Genomic DNA, 21,249 nt, shown 5'->3' on the forward strand with positions numbered 1-21,249 from the left:
CAAAGGTCTGCCTCTCAGTGACACTAGCAACATAAATTATATTGCTAATTAAAAAATTCCTCATGAAATCCGTTTTTAAATTTAAAGCCCTTAGTATCTAGGAGTTTCCGCCTCTCATCAACCTAAAGAGACAAGAAAAAATGTACTAAAAATAATAGGAAATATTGGGGCCTATTTTGTAAATCGAGCAGGTTCATGTGACTCGTCTGTTTTCATTGTCGATCAAAGCAAGCACGCATATTTCAGATGTCATCCGTTGACTCCTATAGTAATCCAGTCACATAGAGCGACAACTGTCGAAAAACTCGAGTGACAGAGCTGAGTCGAGCGAATGTTTCGATCGACAGTGATTCCAGTCGAGTCATTTTGATCGACTTGACTTTTGGTTCCCTGAAAACACAAGTAAAAATTCTGACGTCTGTTGATGATTTACAACAATATTTTTTTATTGCTAAGCTTACTACGATTTAACTATAAAAATTATAGTGTATGCAAGAAACGTAAAAAGCGGATGATTCACAATTTATGGCAAGCTAGCGTAAAAAGCTGGATAGTCACTGTCGATCAAAGTATGCATGCATATTTCAGAAGTCACCCGTCGACTCTCATAGTAATCCAGTCATAAGGCCGATTTGCTACTGACAAGAAAAGGAATCGCCTATCTCGATGCGTGGAAAATTTCTCCCAAGAAATGGTCAAGAAAATCACTTTTTTCTGATCGCAGTACGCAGTTGAGAAGAAATGTCACTTCAAAGGGGGCTCTCTGTAGGAAATTTCTTGACCCTTTCAGTCAAAGAATTTCTTTACTTTTCTTGAGCGAAACAGCATACTTAGCTATAGAGTGACAACTGAGCATAAGCATGGTTGACCGCCCGCGGTTGCTACTCCGTTATTGCAAGAACAGCTGTATTGCTGTGTGCATTTGAGGTGCAAATCTTCACTGAATGTCCTTCAAATGCGGCAAGACAAAACAATCAAAAGACACCTAGCAACGATTACACACATCACCACCAACCTAGCATAGAAAAGCTTACTTTGACGTCGGATTGCCTGTAGAAAATCTTACCGCGTTTAGTGTTCCCGCATTTGATATTTGCGTTTCAAACGCACACAGCAATACTTACACAGGGAACCAACAGATGCTACTCAGGATCGATAGCATCTTCAATATGTAAGTACTGGTGCACTCATTATCATAACAAACAATACCGGCGCCGGCTGCGTCCGAATGCAGGTCAATTTGGGAATGGGAGGGAAATGTTGACGTGTTACTTGCTATATGGAAGCCGAGGAGTCCTCTGCGCTCTGCACTTCCACAAGTAGGCACTGGGAGTTTGGATATGGGAAAGGATTCGATTTGGTAAACGATAAAGATATAATTTTAAATGAATACGTGAACATATCACGGATGATCGATACCGATATTGTGGTTACTATGCGAACCGGACACGATCCGAATTCCATCGCTCGCCCACGAAGGAGCATGCAACAGATTCAACGGATCAGAAACTACTGACGCGTCGTTCCTTTTTTTTACCCGCACACGTTGTTTTCGTTTTTTTTTCTTTTCTTCCGCAAAACGCGAACCGGACACAATTGATACGGATTCCGTCGCTCGCCCTCAAAGGAGCATGCAACAGATTCAGCGGATCAAAAACTACTCTGTGCGCCAACAATTACCATTTTAGGGGATTCCATATTTGTGGAATCAATTTATAGCAGAGAAAAAGTGTATTTTGTAAGAAAATTGACAAGTTAAGGAATGACAAGTTCACCCAATTCTCCTAGCAAGCCCTAAGCCTCTTAAGCAACACATATTTCAAACTCATATACACTATGGCCTATAAAAAAATGGAAAAAATGTTTTAACGTGAATTTTACACACGCAAAACTAATTTTCATTGTTTTCGTGAATGAATGTTATTCATGATTACTGATAAGATACCCCGGAGCAAGTGAGAATCCGGAGTAAGTGGGACATTCCACAATAGCTCGTTTAGGAAAAGTTTTTCAAGGGGGTATTCTTCTAGAAAATTGAAGATACAATGATAAGGAAAGTATTTAGTACAAAAATTATTAGTATTTTTATTACCATGTGCTCCATGTAACAGTTGTTAGCTCAGCACCATTTTTAACTTGCATGATGAATTGTGACACGTTTCACGTTATTCATTGACCCGCAAATAAAAATTGTTATAAATCGAATTACCATCGGTAAGCTACAACTTTAAGTATTTTTACAAGCTGCTTACGATAAACAAGAATTTGGTTTTAATTTCATATGAAAATTTCTATAGTCTAACTTACCCCAAAATATCTATATATCCGGGGTAAGTGGGACCTATCGAAACAAGCACCAGAATCAAAACTTTTCCTACACGTTTCATACATTTTCATAGAGAGTAGCACTAAAACATGCAAACGAATGATTTTTATCAAAAAAAAAAATCAATCTTATACTAAGGACTGCCCGCATAAACCAGAACCGTATTGGCACTATTTCCCGAACTATCCACAACCAATAACGACAATATCTATCCTGTTTCGTATAACATCCAAATTAACAATAAACCAACACTACCGCAAACTGTTTTAACATTCTGGGAAATGGTAAATGGATAATTTACAATGTGGGGAATAGGCGGTTAAGTTATGTAACCATAAAAAAACGTCGATTTTTGCGAACAAAATTTTTCGTTAACTATTCGCCAATTGGTAGACATACTATCCATTTTTTGACCAATTAACTGTAGGGGAGACAGTTTTAAAATAGTGAAACTATATGGCTGGAATTAAATAAAGAATGTTTGTGTAATGATTGGTTTATTGTGCGATATGGTGTTTTTACCCTGTGCTGTACTGTGCTTGTATGCTTGTACAATAAGAAAATATTGAAAAACACGTATTTATTGTTTTATTGTGTATAAATTATATTAAAAATGTAATGGGAGACAATGTATTACAATCAATTACACATTTTATGTTGTAACGGAAATTTAAAAATTAGATTAACTAGTGTGATTTTTTCTTCCAATTATGCCAATAATGCACTCATCACACTCCTGCTCCGGTGGGCCTTCTGCCGGTGATTTTCGAGACAGAGCTAAGCCTCAAAGATATGCCCCATCCATTTATGCTCGGTCTGCGAACAGGGTATCGGACAGTTAATAATCCACTTTGTTGGAAACTTGAACGTGAAGGAATCGTTAGAAATTTGAAATTTGTAAAAAACGTTCCGAATCTTACATTTGGATGCATGAAGGATTGCCGTTGTTTGATGGCGCTTTGTATACGCCTGTTTTCCGGGTGAACTGTCACGACGCCGGCCGATTCTTCCGGGTCTCTCCTGTCTCGAACCTCCTGGTATCTACTGTTTTCATCCACAGCCGAATAAAGATCAGCGGCGACGGAATCGATTGAATCTGTAGCAGCCAATGTAACAGACGTTTTGTTCAGGTTGTTGGCCATCTCCACACCGCAATTCTGTCGGAACAAATTACTGATTTTATTATACTTTAATGGCCAATCTGATCAAAATTTAACTTACCATCGAGACTCTGCTATTCAACCACTATCAAATTTACATAAAACTGGTTATAATTAAGATTAACAATGTTTTTTTCGACGATTTCATTTGGAAATGAGGTGGAAAATTTTCTTTTTCTTTTTCTTCAACAATGTTTTGATCGACCAGACGGGCTAGCACAGCATACACGCTAAAAAACTACCAGAGATATCGTCACTATTTTGTGCAGTGATAGATAATTATTTGGACCGCAAGATATGAACATCTTCTCTCTAGTTCTCTTTAGTTTTTATTCCATTTGTATTGTTTCCATTACTTTCGAAAAGTTGTGTGAAAAATTTATCTCTTTCTTTGTTTTTACGTTCCAGTGCCTGCGACTGAGTTAAATTTTTTATGCGTACAATGCAGTCAACAGTTTTCCAAACTGTTAAATAAAAGTGGTATACAGTAAAATACAAACTGGTACACAAATTGTTGATTTATGTTGTAACAGTTTCTCACTAGTTAGCACTCCAATATTGTTTAAAAATATCTGGACAATGTAATATAATGTAACTATTTGGCATGGACTATTCTAATGGCTTCATATTGTGGTAGACTTCATGTTTGATATTGTTCAACATATAAGCAACTGTTTGTAATACATTAACACTATCAGTTACAGGAAACTAACCGTTTGGACTGAAGGCCAAATTGTATTTTTCTATGCGGGTGTTCATTTAAGAAAGTGGACACGTGTTTTTTACAGTAAACTATTTATTTTCGAACAAATTCATGAGTTTACCTAAAATACATGGAAATCAACGTAATTTCGATCAAATTCACATAAATTTGAACATTTATTGAGCATTGCTGGAGAATGTTCTTACTTTTCTTTTGATACCTCCCATAAAATTCTGCACAACTTTTTTCGGAACTTTTCGAACTGCTTTTGAACTGCTGACCATATTTTCTTGAAAAAATCGATGGAGCTTGCTTCTCTTCCGTCCTACTTAAGATGCCGTTTGATTATTGCCCAATATGTTTCAATGAGGCGTATACGAAGAACTATAGTTCTGAGCAATTTGATGGATTCGATCATTTTTCTACAAATTCGACTTATTCCTTCTTGAGCATCTCCAAAGTAGCTGAAGCATAGTGAGCCGATGCTAGGTCTGGCAAAAACAATGGAGGCATGGTATGCTTTCAGTAGATGGGCAGAAGCCATTTTTTAATGCATTCAGTTCTGTAATTTTCGCCGTTGGTTGAACCCGTCGTGAAATATGTAGTACTTTCATACCGCAGGAGCAAATTGCTTGCCATACCAAATCATTTTTCCCAAATTTTTCTGTTGGGATGTATCGTACGTCGTCAGGAATATCTGTTTTGGCCACAGCGTTGAAAAAATTCAATTTGGACACTTCGCGATTTAAGCCAAATCTCGGAACGGCAGTTTTTGTGTACACCATTTGTGCAGAAAAAATTGAGAGTCGCCATGTCAATTCGACCCATCGTTTAGAATTTATAATTTGTTTATGTCAACTTTTGTCTGCTGTCAAAATAAACACTTGAGATCACACTGAAACAAAATTTCATTTGTTTTTATGGAATTATACACCAAAATGCTAATATTTAGGTGTCCACTTTCTTAAATGAACAGTCCTTACGTAATTGATGAATAGGGACAAAATATGACTAATTTTTTAAAATATTTTTCTCTATTTTTATTTTTGAAATATGATTTTAAAATTGAACGAAGACTGAGATAAAATTTCAAATAGATCATTAGAACGATTACTATACTATTTTAGTTTAACTTTATTTGATATTTCTACCAAATTCAGTAGTTGCGGGAAACAGTTCCACCAAAGACACATTAAAGACCTCCATGTCCCTTGCAGTTGCCCAAAATGTCATGGCTCATAATGTAATCTAGAATGCCGTGAAAGGTGTACTGCGATCTGTCAAACTTGGGTACCTTTTGCACTACCGAGGGACCAAATGCAGTACTAGAAGTGGTACCCAATCTGAGCCCGAGTGGGACGGACCTGGTTCCACCCCATTAGGTGGTTTTCCACCATGCATACCCAAGCAACCAAAAGTTCGGATAAAAGGGCATATTTTGGGTTAATCTGCTAACTTTTTAAGTAATTAATCGAACTTTAAAGTTTACATAAAGTTCGTTCAAGTTGCCCATATATCTTCAAGAAGAAAAGAAGTTCAATTCAAAATTGTTCTGAACTTTATAGCTGTTGACTAGCTCAGGAGGTACTCTTCCAAGAATCAAGTTCTGTTAATATCCGTAGTGCTCTTTTAATCACGAAAAAGTTCCACTGAAACTATATTTATACTAAAAGAGAACTATGGAGTTCACTGCTTAAGTATATAATCCGAACTATTGGTTGCTTGGGTAACAGTAATAACAAATAATAATAAAACATTTAAAAATACGTCAATTATTGAATGTTTACGTACTGCAATTCGGTTTATAATTTATAAATGATACATTTTTATACCTCTTTACGCTTTTAGTGAGTAATTTTCAGTTAAAATTAAATGCGATGTGACACCACCTTACATTTACGTTTTCTTCCTAAAACGTTACGTATTTTATGGTTTATCCCTTATGTACATCAAATATGTACTCAAAATTGAAAATCTATGATTTATGAATCCTAATATTGCAATGGTAGACTTACTGATGTGGTTTGACGTAGTGATCCTATAAGAGATAAGCGGAAGTAAAATAGAATGATTTGGCAACAGACCAGCAGTGCTGAGTTTGCTCGGCGTCGAGAATAATATTGTAACACGGACATGACTCGCTCGTTGCTAAAAAGTGTAATTTGTTTCGTTATAGATCTTTGAGCTACATTTCCAAACCAATAAACAGCCGAAAAAATCAACAACTTATAACGCATTGACAAAAATCCGAATTAGGAAAATATTTCATATATCATGCTCTATGCAAAACAACTTTTACCGAAATAATTTCAAGCGGATTACATTACTCATCAAGAAAGGTTCAAAATAAACTGGACGCATGCTCGTTTGGCTCATGCTTTGCAGCTCTCGCTATGCTCGATTGGCTCACACATTGACAAAAATGTCAGCTTCCGCGAATCTCTCTTATTGAGGATCACTAGTTTGCTGCATGAAACTGGATGTGTCCCACTTGCCCCGTTTAGCGAGGTAACTGCGTCTAATGACTCATTGTCCATCTTTCTTCTAAGGATTTCACAATTTCGAAATTATTCGATCAAACTTATGCACACACCAGCAAACATGTTGCCAAAATGTGACCGTGTTGTTGGATTTGCAAAATATTGACATTTTTAAATTATATTGAACAATATGTTTGAACTATCGTTTTTTAATGTCAAACTTACCCCGGGGTACCTTAGTACATTTTGACATAAATTTTCTGTATAGGGCATTTTTGTCATATTATTTTCTAGCTAACATAAATAATGTACTACGGCAAAAATATGAAAGGTTTAGTTCTCCAAAAGTCATATACTCTGGTGATCAATTTTCCACCTTCGAAAGTCACGCTTACTAGTTTAACAGTTTAGTTTGTTTGGTATTAGAAGAATGATGAGGTCTAAGAGGACACGTTTTCAAGGTATCATTAAAATATTTTGCCAGGAACTAGGTTTTACGAGCATTTGCGTCTTATGGGGTTAGAGTTTAATAAAAGAAATAACTACAGATGCCTAGCAAAGTTTCTTGAAAAAAAAGTTTGTTCCTTTGGTTAAAGACAACTTAGATCAATACTAGCTCATAGGTTTTTAAGAAAACAGAGCCGCTCATCACACTTTTATTAAGGTTCAAATACATCTCTCCAGAATAAGCCGTTTATTCTAAAATATGTTTAAATCTCCATCGCTCCAGGTATAAATTCATTCTATCGGTTCTAATTCTAACGTTCGAGACAAGGCCTTTGAAAAATTTCATCCCATCTTCGACGTCAAAAATATAGAATTCGCTGCTGAATTATTAAATTTGAAGGTATACATTCAATTCCTCTCCTCTGTAATTAACAAATAAAATCATGTCCAAATTGAAAAACAGAGTGTAAACAAATTGAATAACACCAAACACATATAACATTTTTGTTTCGTTTCTATTTTCCATATGAAAGCTACCATAAAAAGTGAAATGACAATTTTCGCATAATAAATAAGGAAGAAAAACAAAATAAAAATGAAAAAAAGTTATTTTTCAAATTTTTATTTTTAACGATACCTAGTTGTTAAACTTTTTCCAATCATCATCTGGATCATTATTTTACCTGGTTTTTACTCTAAAAATTAAAAAAACCTGACTGATGTCAAAAAAATGATGAATCTTTTTTTTCTCCCCTTCAAAATTTTCGGGGGGGGGGGGGTGTGTGACATAAAAGAAAATTGAAAATTAATATTTGTATCAGCCTTATTTTATGGGCCGTACTATTAGTTAGATCACTAGAAAACCGGAAACCGGGTTGAGGACTATGCATTGCATACTTGGTAAATTCGATAATCTAGCACTAGTGAGCATTGAAAATCTCGAACTCATATATTTGCCGACGAAGATCAGACAGGCTGGTGTTTTCGTTAAACCTAGCTGCATATCAAATATGTTAAACATTCTGCCGTTAAGAAACGCTAGTGAACACCAAATATTTCAAACTCATACTTACGATTCAGAAGAGCTAGGGAGCTAATGTCTTCAGCAAAGTTGATTGTTTGGATTATTTTAGGGGACGTACCCAAGTAACATCTTTAGTTATTATTTCACATACTACAAGCTTTTGTTACCACCATCGTTAAAACTCATTTTAGAACTTATTAGTTTTAACAACCTTAAAAAAATCTTTGATAAATATCCGTAAAACCCGAAGATGCCCACACTACAGGAAGTTGTTAAGACTTTCCCTTAAAACCGTTTCTAAACTTCTTAGTTTTGTATAGTATGATTACTTCTACCCTTGTAGCGTACTATAAAACATACATAAGAGTTATTGTACAGTCTTCTGGAGCTCAAGTAGCGGTATTAAATCTTTTGCGATATCCCAAAACACGAAATAAAACCTATGTTAAGAGATGACGATCGAATAAACATTGGCCAACAAGTTGTTTTTTATTCATAACTTCTTTTTTATATGTAATTTTAAAACCATCATGATGTCTGCACACTAAGAATAATGAATTCAAATAACCATTTTTTCGTGGCATTAAATTTCCTCGCGTGAAATTTATGCCAAAGAAAATTTACTGATGGAATGACAAAACATATCGATTTACATTTTTTAATTATGAACCTGAAACGGCGACAACAAAATGGATTCCATCCAGTTAAATTTTGCTGGTCTTGTCTGGAATGGTTTAAGATCAATTGTTGATTATTCCGTACAATATAATCATGCATGGAAGCGTTTGATCTCAAGAATCCTTACGTAAAATCCTTAACTGGCTGAAATATTTTTAAATCAGACAAACTAAGATAAACAGTTTTTTTGGAAGCCTTGGCTTAAACCTAAAATGTACTCAGGAAAGCTATTGCTGTCAAAAAGGTAAGAAAAGCGGAAGATTTGATTTTGTGATGCACTTTAATGAACTGAATTCGTTCCGTTATGCATCTAATTATGTTTTTACTAGAATAAATTGTTAGCTATGGTAAAGCCCGTTCATCGGTTTGACTGACGCAGACAACGGTAAGTGATAAGTACCTGAAAATGAAAGCTTTTTTTTGTAGCTTTTTTGTGTAGCTCAGTTGTAGTGTGCAGCATAGTTATCCCACGAGAACGGAAAGTTCAGGCAAGCATGGGAAAAATATGATTTATTTATTTAGATATTGATAGGACCCTATTTTATAAGTCGAGTCGACCAAAAACTGCTCGACTCGGCTCTGTCACTCGAGCTGAGGTTTTACGTATAGGGTTTAATTGACACTATACAGCTCCTTCAAAATACAATTTATTATCAACAAATGTAGCCGCTACTTTTTTTTTATTAAATTTATGGAAGGGATTATTAGAGTATGTTTAAGTAAAAAACTACTAATTGAACTTTAACACTTCACTTCACTTTTGCAATAGAAAAAATACTAATATCACTAATAGGGCGAGCAAATAACTAACTCTATTATGTTGCTTATTTTGACAGATAGGCCTATTTTGTCTGCAACTTACAGACTTCTTCAGTGTCGAGCAGCATTTTACAATCATCCTAAAATACCTACCAAAAATCATACATGACATTAAATAAATCATAAGGATATTTCTTTTAAAATTTCTCCTGGTAATTTATATGAAATACAGTCGACTCTCCATAGCTCGATATTCAAGGGACCATCGACTTATAGAATTATCGAGTTATAGAACATACCGATAGCAAAAATTTTAAAATCAAAGGCTCAAATTTCTATATATCCTATATTTTTATGATCATTTCTGCTAGCAGACAATATCATTTTGTTGATAGCATTTTGAAAAATATCTTTGGACACTTTTTTAAAATATTCGAAAAATCGCTTACTTTTGGATCTATTCTACGAGTGGGGTGAGGTGACAATAGTCGGTGTCGTATAGCGAGGTGACAATTCTCGACTCGAGTGAAGTGACTCGTCGTTCAAATCAAATGGCGAGTCACTTCACTCGAGTCGAGAATTGTCACCTCGCTATACGACACCGACAATTCTCACCTCACGCCAGTCGTAGAATAAACCCATTTTACTGCAAATTTATTTTTATAATTTTTATGTTTTTAAACTTTCATTACAACTTGCAAGTCCTTTTACTGCAAATTTAATTTTATTATTTTTATGTTTTGAAACTTTCATTACAACATGCAAGTCGTTTATTCACTGCCAAAGCAAAAATGCTCTATGTCTCCCTGTGTTAAAATGGTGTTTTAGATGGATATCGAGTTATGAAGGGAAATTTTCCTCCCACGTGGCATCGACTAGTGGAAACATCGACTTATGGAGAGTATGATGTATGGGAATTTGAAGGGACCGCAAAGTCCATCGAGTTGTGGAGAGTCGACTGTAATGACCATGAATTTTAACATCATTGTTTTTTTTGTTAAACGTATCCAAAGATTTCTCTAAGGTTTTGTTAAGAAAAAGGAAAATCTTTCCAAAAATCGTTTATCAATTCAATCAGGATTTTTGCAGAAATCCTAACTGGATTTCTTCAGAATCAACATGAACAACGAATCCAACAACTTATTCCTGTGCTCTTATATAGAAACTCATGGGCCTCGTGGCCGTGCGATTAGTGTCGTCAGGCATTTAAGCGCATCGTGTCATGGGGTGTGGGTTCGAATCCCGCTTCAGCCATTGAAACTTTTCGTCAGAAATGTTTCTAGGCTGTGCCACTGGTGCATGCTTGTCCGTTGTCTAGTGTTAAGTTACAGTCTGTGCAGCTAAATGGCTAAAGACGGTGTCCGTGTCTTTTAAAACTCCATAGAATATTCTGTATAATCTTAGGAGCCTATTTTGTAAATCGAGTAGATTCATGTGACTCGTCTGTATTCATTGTCGATCAAAGCAAGCATGCATATTTCAGATGTCACCCGTCGACTCCCATAGTAATACAGTCACATATAGTGACAACTGTCGAAAAACTCGAGTGACAGAGCCGCGTCGAGCGAAATTTTTGGTCGACAGTGACTCCAATCGATTCGTTTTTGATCGACTCGACTTATAAAATAGACCCCTTAATCAATCTGAATAATTATAATCAATCTTATTCCTTTATGGACGTCAATTGATTGAAGAATCAAAAAATAGCACAGAAATTCTGAAAAATTCTACCTTAATTTTTACAAGGCGTCTTTAATCCAGTCATAGAGTTACAACTGTCGATAAACTCGAATGACAGAGCTGAGTCGACTCATTTTGATCGACTCGACTTATAAAATAGACCCTTCAACCCATATGTGACTGGATTACTATGAACCGATGCACGAGTTCAATAATTTGATGTTTGAGCGGTGCCGAATTCACTAGTTTCCATTGTCACATAAATAACACGGCACCGCTAAAACGTCAACGAGTGAACGCGTGCATGGCAGTCAACGGGTGACATCTGACCTGCTTACTTTGATCGAGCAGATTTATGTGACTCGTCTGTAATCACTGTCGATATCAAAGTAAGCTGGCATATTTCAGATATCACCTGTCGACTGCCATAGTAATCACTCAGACATAAAAATAGTCACAGAATTCTTAAGGGGTCTATTTTGTAAATCGAGCAGATTCAAGTGACTCGTCTGTATTCATTGTCGATCAAAGTAAGCATGCATATTTCAGATGTCACCCGTCGACTCCCATAATAATCCAGTCACATAGAGAGACGACTGTCGAAAAACTCGAGTGATAGAGCTGAGTCGAGCGAATTTTTCAGTCGACAGTCATTTTGACCGACTCGACTTATAAAATAGACCCCTAAATCTTTTAAAAATTACGGGCCCAATTTTATAAGTCGAGTTGAGCAAAATTACGCGACTGGAGTCACTGTCCATGGACTGATGCACTAATTCCCTAATTTGACGTTTGAGCTGTTTCAAATTTAATCGTTACCATGGTCACATATAACACGACACCGCTCATACGTCAAGGAGTGAGCTCGTGCATTGAGCCATTACTGTAGCAAAATGTTCCATCAGGGTGTCTACTCATTTACAGAAATGAAATTCCCTGAGTTTTCCAGGTTTTAAAAATTAATTCTAGGTTAAAGAAATTCCCCAAAACATACGAATAGTTCATTTAAGATGATTAAAAACATTTTTTTTATCAAATGAAAGGTATCTTCAAAAATAAATTTATCTAGGAAAAATTCAAAAATATTGATGATTTTTGCAGTTTTATCACGAAAATCAAGAATGTTTATCCAATGATCTGAAAGGGCCTTTCTCATATCCTTTCTCTTAAAATTGTCTCACTATCAAGAACTTTGGTGATCACCAAAGCCTCTCACTAATTTGAATTTCAAATCCAAATGTTTAATTTGAAAAATAAAAATAAATTCACATTTTCAAAACTGAATAAGCCAAAAATGCTGTTAAGAGCGTTTTTCGTATTTCAAGTAGTTTCACACCAAAAACTTACTCCAAAATCCACTAAGGTGAAGAGGTTTTGTAGACAATGTGATCTCAATTTTCTTTCTGGCGTTATGTTCCAACTTAGCTGCTCAGCTTAGTGTACCTATGAGCACTTACATAGTTATTAACTGAAAGGTTTGCCAAAGTTGCTGTTTTGTATGCGTATATGGGCAAAGGCATATACATTTTAAATGTTTTATATGGAACAAAGTCCACGAGACCCCTCCCAGCTCAGAAATTATTTAGAAACGGGCATGTAGCTTAAGGACAGCCATAAAAGCACTGCAATATTAAATAAATTAAAACCCGAATAAATACCAAATAATACAAACTCTAGTGGAATTAAATGGTATAGTACTAGATTCGGGTTTTCTTTTCTTTATAGGTATTCCACTACCCAAGTAACCATAAGCACTAATAATAAGCCCTTAATCAGCATCATAAATGCGTACATGCATTATAATAGCACCACAAATGCTTACACACCTTATAACAGCACTTCCGCTGCATAGAAACCCTATTACAGCATAATTAATGCTTCTAAACCTGATGCATACTGGCATTAAATAAGCACTATATTGGCTCTATATTCGCATACAGGGCTTGTTTAAATGCCATCCAGTGTTTTGACAGATATACCACGTACTTTGTGTTTGCATGTAGTGGTGAGAGGGAGTCAAACATAAGTCTTCTCACTACTACAATTGCAGGTTTTAAGACGGGGAAAAGTGATGGTTTAAATTGGTCACTTTTCTTTCCAATACTATTCATCTTATGTGGGCGAAGCTGCAAAGGAGCAGAACTTCAACAACTCAACAATACAGGTGTCGCAGGTTCGAGACGCAAAATGAGGAATTTCATCATCATAAAACAAGGATCAATATGTGGCAATTTCAAGTCCTTAAAAGGATGAAAACCACCAAAATGAATAAGTCTGATACGGAGAAGTACTATCTCAATCATTTTATAACATTTTGCATACTATTCGAGGTTTCCGTTTTCATTCATTTATTTATTTACCTCGTGTACCAGCTGCTTGGCCGCATACGCGAAAGCTCTCTGGCTGCGTACGCGAAAGCACAAAATATTCGCCCGAAAAACCTGGCGAAAACAACTGACATTTCTCACGTGGTCTTATATCAGCACTAGTGATGCCGAGAAGCACGGTTATATCTTTGTATTATAATGGCACGCTATTTCGCCTTTTCTGGCATTATAATAGCATTATATGCGTATACAGAACTGACAAGCATCAAATGATTACCCTATATGCGCATATAATGCTGTTACCGTGCCGCATTATCGTGCTTACTGGTTACTTGGGTAAACAGCTCGAAGATTTTTTACACAATATTCTTAATTTTTCTCATGATCTCACCCAAGTAACCAGTAAACACGATAATGCGGCACGGTAACAGCATTATATGCGCATATAGGGTAATCATTTGATGCATGTCAGTTTTATATACGCATATAATGCTATTATAATGCCACAAAAGGCGAAATAGCGTGCCATTATAGTGCCAAGATATAACCGTGCTTCTCTGCACCACTAATGCTGATATAAGACCACGTGAGAAACGTCAGTTGTTTTCGCCAGGTTTTAGGGCGAATATTTTGTGCTTTTGCGTACGCAGCCAAAGAGCTTTCGCGTATGCGGCCAAGCAGCTGGTACACGAGGTAAATAAATAAATGAATGAAAACGGAAACCTCGAATAGTATGCAAAATGTTATAAAATGATTGAGATAGTACTTCTCCGTATCAGACTTATTCATTTTGGTGGTTTTCATCCTTTTAAGGACTTGAAATTGCCACATATTGATCCTTGTTTTATGATGATGAAATTCCTCATTTTGCGTCTCGAACCTGCGACACCTGTATTGTTGAGTTGTTGAAGTTCTGCTCCTTTGCAGCTTCGCCCACATAAGATGAATAGTATTGGAAAGAAAAGTGACCAATTTAAACCATCACTTTTCCCCGTCTTAAAACCTGCAATTGTAGTAGTGAGAAGACTTATGTTTGACTCCCTCTCACCACTACATGCAAACACAAAGTACGTGGTATATCTGTCAAAACACTGGATGGCATTTAAACAAGCCCTGTATGCGAATATAGAGCCAATATAGTGCTTATTTAATGCCAGTATGCATCAGGTTTAGAAGCATTAATTATGCTGTAATAGGGTTTCTATGCAGCGGAAGTGCTGTTATAAGGTGTGTAAGCATTTGTGGTGCTATTATAATGCATGTACGCATATATGATGCTGATTAAGGGCTTATTATTAGTGCTTATGGTTACTTGGGCAATTAAATGCTTTTCACACAAATCAAAAGCATGATTACTGCATTCAGATGAAAATATTAATTTAGAAAATTTTCAAAAGTCTATCCTGCAATTTCCAAGCTGTTCATTAGTAAATGACCAATTAACTATGCTACGAATTGTAATATTAAAACAATTAATTCCTTAGACACCAAAAATATGGAATAGATTCAGCGGGTAAAACTTTTCTTTGGAAATCATCCAAGAATTTCTCCACAAATTTCTTCAGGAATACTTTCAGTTAATGTTCTCAGGAATTTCAGACTGAGACCACTTGAGGAATCCTTTGTCGGCTGGTTTTCGGGAGGGCCGCTCCGACAACGAACCAGATATTACCAGATACATCTTGCAAATAATCTTAGATAAATTCTTGGAGTATAACTAGCAGACTCACCATCTGTTTATTCAATTGTTTGGATTGGAGACGAGGTGTCAATGTCGTTTGTGAATTTAGATGGAAGCAAGGAGACGCGCTTTGGAATTCATTGTTCAACATTCCACTCCAGGTTAATATTGAGAGATCAGGCGTGCAAAGAAATGACACTATCATGACACGGTCACATCTTATTCTTCTTCTTGACATTACGTCCTCACTGGGACAGAGCCTGATTCTCAGCTTAGTGTTCTTATGAACACTTCCACAGTAGTTAACTGAGAGCTTTCTTTGCCAAAGTTGCCATTTTCGCATTCGTATATCGTGTAGCAGGTACGATGATACTTTATGTCCAGAGAAGTCAAGGAAATTTCCATTACGAAAAGATCCTGGACCAACCGGGAATCTAACTGAGACATCTTCAGCATGGCTTTACTTTGTAGCCGCGGACTCTAACCACTCGGCTAAGGAAGGCCCACGGTCACATATGGTCCTTGGTCTTGCGGATGATATCGGAGGTTTTTGGGGCTCTGAAGAATCTGAATGTCTCCAAGAATTCGTTGAGGAATATCTGCAAAACTTCCTCCAGCAATATTTTTAGGGATTACCCCTGATACTCCTTCAAGAATTATTTTGTTAATTTCTCCAGAATTTTCTCCAGAAATTATTTGTAAATTCTAGCAAATTTTTTTCAGGGATTTCCTATGAGATACATCAAAGGATTCCTCTAGGAACTCCTCTTAAATTTCTTCGGGAATTTCGCGGATTTCTCCTAGCACTCCTTCTCTTGGGAATTCCACTAGGGTTTTGTTCAGAATTTCCTCGAAAGATTTTTACAGGAATTCTTCCAAAGATTCTATTCTATTTTTCTCTTTGAATGCCTCCAGAAATATTTACAAGGATTTCTCGTGAAATACTTCCAGAGAATTCCTTATATTACATTCCTTCAGCATTTTCTCCAGAAATACCACCAGAAATACCTACAAGAGTTTCTTAAAGGATTCCTCTAAAAATACGTCCAAGGTTTCCTCCACGAACTACACAAGAAATAACTTTAAAAATTCTACTAAGAATAGTTTCAGGGATTCTTTGGGATTAACTTCATGGTTTCTTCCAGGAATATCTCCAGGTAGAGGAATATCTTTCAGGACTCGTCCATAAATTACTGCTTAGATTCCGCTAGCAATAGCTCCTAAGATTCCTTCTGAAATTTCACCATGGATTCCTCCTGGATAAACTTCAGGATATTTTTATCAATTTCTCCGGGGTATTGTATAGGAGCTGTCTAGTAACCTCCACTAACTCCTTCAGTGATTCTTTCTGTGATTCCTGCAGAAATTCTTCAAGAAATACTTTATTTTTTTCCTCCAGGAATATCTCCGATGAATTATTAGGAATACCGTCAGGGTTTTCTCTGGCAATCAAAAATATATCCATTGATTTTTTTCAAGAGTACCACTAGGGTTTTCTCTAGGAATACCTCCAAGGATTCCGTCAGTTATAACCTCATGAATCCCTACTGGAAAACGTTCAAAGATTTCTTCAGAAATATCTCTAAGGATACCTCCATGAATATCTCAAAAGATTGCTCCAAGTAAATTATGAAGATTTCCTTCAGGGACTCTTTCTGGAATTCTCTTTAAACTTTTCTTCGGTGACTCCTGCAGGCATTGCTCTAAGGCTGGGGTTTTCAGTCATTTAGATTCGCGGAGCACTTTTTAAAATTAATTTTTTGCGTGGAGCAAGTAATTCCTACTAAAGTGTGAAGTGAGATTTACATTCAAAGACAAAGTGCTTAGCAAATGCTTTTTCAGGGTGTCCATCCATCCGGGAAATCCGGGAAAAGCGGGAAAAACCCGGGAATCACAAATAACCGGGAAAAATACGGGAAATACCCGGGAAATTGTACAACACACTGGGAAAATCACTAGAATATTTTGTCAAGAGATGCACGACTGAGTTGCCCGAGAGACAGTTAACGGATTCTTGTATAACATTAGCCCAAAAAACGTTAATTCCAAGGAGAGATCTTCGGTCTTTTTTAACATTTGCTATCGTTTCCATATGAAATGCCTTACAAATTTCTGGCTGAAGATATCCAGCTATAATTGCTTTTCGACAGATACCTGGAGCAACTGATTCGAATTCTTGAAGAAGTCTTGTTTGGATTACTAACTTGACTAATTCATGATCCGTGATCTATGACAAAGCCCTTTGGGGCTCCCTTATCAGATTTTGTATGGATTTCTGCTAATTTACAGCGATTTCTTCCTGAAACTCTGAACGTTTTGCTTATGAGATTCTTAATGAGTTCATGAGGAACATTTTAATGGATGAATAAATGGCATTGTCCTCTAGGTATACTTGGGCAGATTTTTGTTTATTTCTTGACAAAACATTTGATCGATTGCTATGAAGATGATTGTTTATGTTATGTTATTATTTTTTGCAACCAAGCAATCAAATGTATTTAGCGAATTATCGTTTCTGCGAGAGTCGCAGTAGATTAAGAATTTCTTAAGGAACCAGCTATGAACCATGTCGTCTGACGCATAATTTTAAAGGCGTTCTTAGTAGATGTTTTGTTGGTGATTAGTTGGTTTGTGGAACAATGATCTGAATTTAGTTATACAGAGCAGATTTTTATCTTCCAATTTCCTAGGAATTCTAATAGTGCATTTTCCATACTTTGCCCCTCTCGATTAAAAGCAAAGTTTTTCGAAAATTAAATACATTTTTTAAACAATATATTTTCATTGATATATCTGAAAAAACTGGTCTGAGGATAACTTCAGCTAATTTCAAGTGCGGACAATTGTCTACATAATTTTGATTATGAATTTATTTTGATCTATTTTTTATATATACAATTTGGTGGACTGATACTTCTAAACTTTTCGCACTAACAACGGCGTTATTGTTCAATCATACCATTTAATACCATTCAATGGCATCACGACTGTAATGGTAGCTGACTAAGCCGCTTCAGAAATTTACAAAACCTTTGAGCGATGGAATGAATGGAAAAATTCTATTCTGAAGGCAATTTCCATTGTAAATTAGTTCATTTTGCTGCTCCAAATCATCTACTTGCAAGTGAATTTACTTTCAAAATCCTATTTAAAATTATCAGGTGCATCCAACCTACCTTTTGCATGGTAAATTTATTCAGTCGGAAAATTCAAGAATTTTTTCGATCATTTCTCCCGATTACATTTGTGTTTCGGCTTAATTCTCTCACGTCTTTCGATGGAACTTTTTTTTACCACTGATTAAACAACTCTTCCGGTTCAAAAGGTTTTAATAAGCTTCTCGCTATGACAACTATAAGCAACACTTCATACCTGTTTGTCTAAAACTCTTTCAAAGTTCAAACCCGTTAAACAATATTTATAAAATTTCTTCCTTTTTTTTGTTTTAAATTATACTGCCCATAACTGCATATTTGTAACATTTGACAAAAGCAGGCATTGACTAAATGAAATACCAAGTTTGCATTTTATGGCAGTATGGGAGGAAACTAATATTTTTAAAAATTACAAAGAACTCAAAAGTGCTTATTTGTGGCTGTACAACTGGGTGAATAGTCAGAAAATAATTATGATGGAAATTTAATTGCTAATACATTATGAGGCTCAAGGATAATCTCAATGTGACTGTTATGCGGTTATAATTACCAATCTGACAAAAAAAACTTGGTATTTTTTAGAATTTTCTAGAACAATCTCACAGATTTCAGTAAGTTGATCGAAAGTATTTATCATTTGATGGCTCTCCCCGGTACTAAATCAAAATTGTCAAAAATGTCGAATGTGACAAATGTGCAGTTATGGGTAGTATATATCAAATAATAAGTCGAATGATAACATTTGCATTTTTTTCGTTTTGTCATACAAAGTGGTCAAATTGAATGGAGTGGGTCTAAGCACCGTTTTGTCTCAAATTCCGAACATGACTCTTATTCCGAACAACGGCGATTTTAAAGGTAAGAATAAATATTTTCAAAGTTTTTATATGTAGATGACTTGAATCATGGAAGAATTCATCATTCTGTATAGAAATTTCAGCGATTTTCTTCAAAAATCGCTCTCAAAAGTCGAGTGCTCGGAACATGAATCATGATCGGAATTTGAGAACGGAACTTAGTGTGATAAAACGAAAAAGTTGCAAATGTTTTAATTATCATTTGACGTACAAAAGCAAGCAGCTGGAGAATATATTTAAATCTTCTAAGTGTTAGTGATTGGATTCAAATATCCCTCTATTCTGTTTAATTCAATATTTATGGATTTGCAATTGCATAGCTAATGTTTTCCAATATTTGAAACTATAGCATAAAAATGAAATGCTGTTTTGACATTATCAAACTGCATAGAATCGAGCGGTTTAGTGAAATACCTATAAATAAATGGAAAACTAGATTCGGTTTTTCATTTACTGCATAAAATAATCTTATAATATTTATAAAAAAAGATTATGTATTCGAAGACCTGCTTCAAAATCCATAGTTTGAAAACTAATATTTTGAAAGCCAGATAAAATATCCAAAACTTTTTGTTGAAAATGTCCAACAACATCCGGTTTAGAACTTTTAGGCATCCGGGAAAAATCCGGGAATTGGTAAACTGATTTTGAATGGACACCCTGCTTTTTGTTTTTCATACAAAATGCCATAATTTGGGGCTCTATATCTCAGCTTATGGTAGTCCGAATTGACTGAAATTTGAATAATGAACTACAAATAACCTGAAATTGTATGAATTCATTATAATGTAGTCGTTTTCAAATGAGTTTTAAAGAGTTGTTGGTATTTATACGGTTTTTAATTTATTTAATATTGCAGTGCTTTTATGGCTGTCCTTAAGCTACATGCCCGTTTCTAAATAATTTCTGAGCTGGGAGGGGTCTCGTGGACTTTGTTCCATATAAAACATTTAAAATGTATATGCCTTTGCCCATATACGCATACAAAACAGCAACTTTGGCTGAGAAAACCTTTCAGTTAATAACTATGTAAGTGCTCATAAGTACACTAAGCTGAGCAGCTAAGTTGGGACATAACGCCAGAAAGAAAATTGAGATCACATTGTCTCCAAACCTCTTCACCTTAGTGGATTTTGGAGTAAGTTTTTGGTGTGAAACTACTTGAAATACGAAAAACGCTCTTAACAGCATTTTTGGCTTATTCAGTTTTGAAAATGTGAATTTATTTTTATTTTTCAAATTAAACATTTGGATTTGAAATTCAAATTAGTGAGAGGCTTTGGTGATCACCAAAGTTCTTGATAGTGAGACATACTATTAATAAAATATTGTTCTTCCCAAAAAATTTTTTGCTACGTGTCGTGTTTACACTTTCGCCCTTTCGGAGGGTTGACAATTCGGAGGTTCTGTTACTAAAATGATGAAGGATATTTCCCTTCACGAAATTTTACAGGCTTTCCATAGTGACGACCATTAGCATCCGTAAATTGCTGCGGGAGCTGCGAATAACATGAAACTAGTGTTGTTTGAAAATTGACATATTCTCATATTTCCAGGTTTTGGTAGGTTTCCAGCAGGTATTTTGTTTTAATAATTTAATTTGTGTAGAATCAAACACATTTAGTCAATTTTCAAATGATTTTGCCATCGCTAGAGTAACAGTTAACTTGATGATTAAAACTTGACTAAAGTTAGGAATTCAATTTCTAATTGTCACAGTCACAGTCACTGTTTTAAGTTCATTTAAATACATTCAATTGTTCTAATATTCCATCTATTAGAGCAAACTGCAAATATTTCAAATGTTATCGTTCAAAATTAACACTTCTCTCGGTTTTTAATTCAAATCTAAAAAAATAAGGCTCAGTAACTCAACAGAGAGAGCAAAAAAAATAAGAAATTTTGAACTACAAATGTTTGGATAGTTACTGATCTGATTACTATTTGATTTAGAACATAACAAGAGGTTTAT

At 35.5% G+C, this 21,249-nt stretch overlaps 1 long non-coding RNA gene across 1 annotated transcript; it reads right to left on the minus strand.

The window, feature by feature from the left end:
* Window positions 1-2,910: 2,910 nt before the first annotated feature.
* Window positions 2,911-3,718, minus strand: LOC110674586. Its single transcript, XR_002499013.1, has 3 exons — window positions 3,548-3,718; window positions 3,247-3,483; window positions 2,911-3,187 (listed from the first exon to the last, which is right to left on the minus strand). It is a non-coding gene; the product is annotated as an uncharacterized LOC110674586 (long non-coding RNA).
* Between the last annotated feature and the right edge of the window lie 17,531 nt (window positions 3,719-21,249).

Source organism: Aedes aegypti, chromosome 1 (assembly GCF_002204515.2).
Source record: "Aedes aegypti strain LVP_AGWG chromosome 1, AaegL5.0 Primary Assembly, whole genome shotgun sequence".
NCBI classification, from domain to species: Eukaryota; Metazoa; Arthropoda; class Insecta; order Diptera; family Culicidae; genus Aedes; species Aedes aegypti.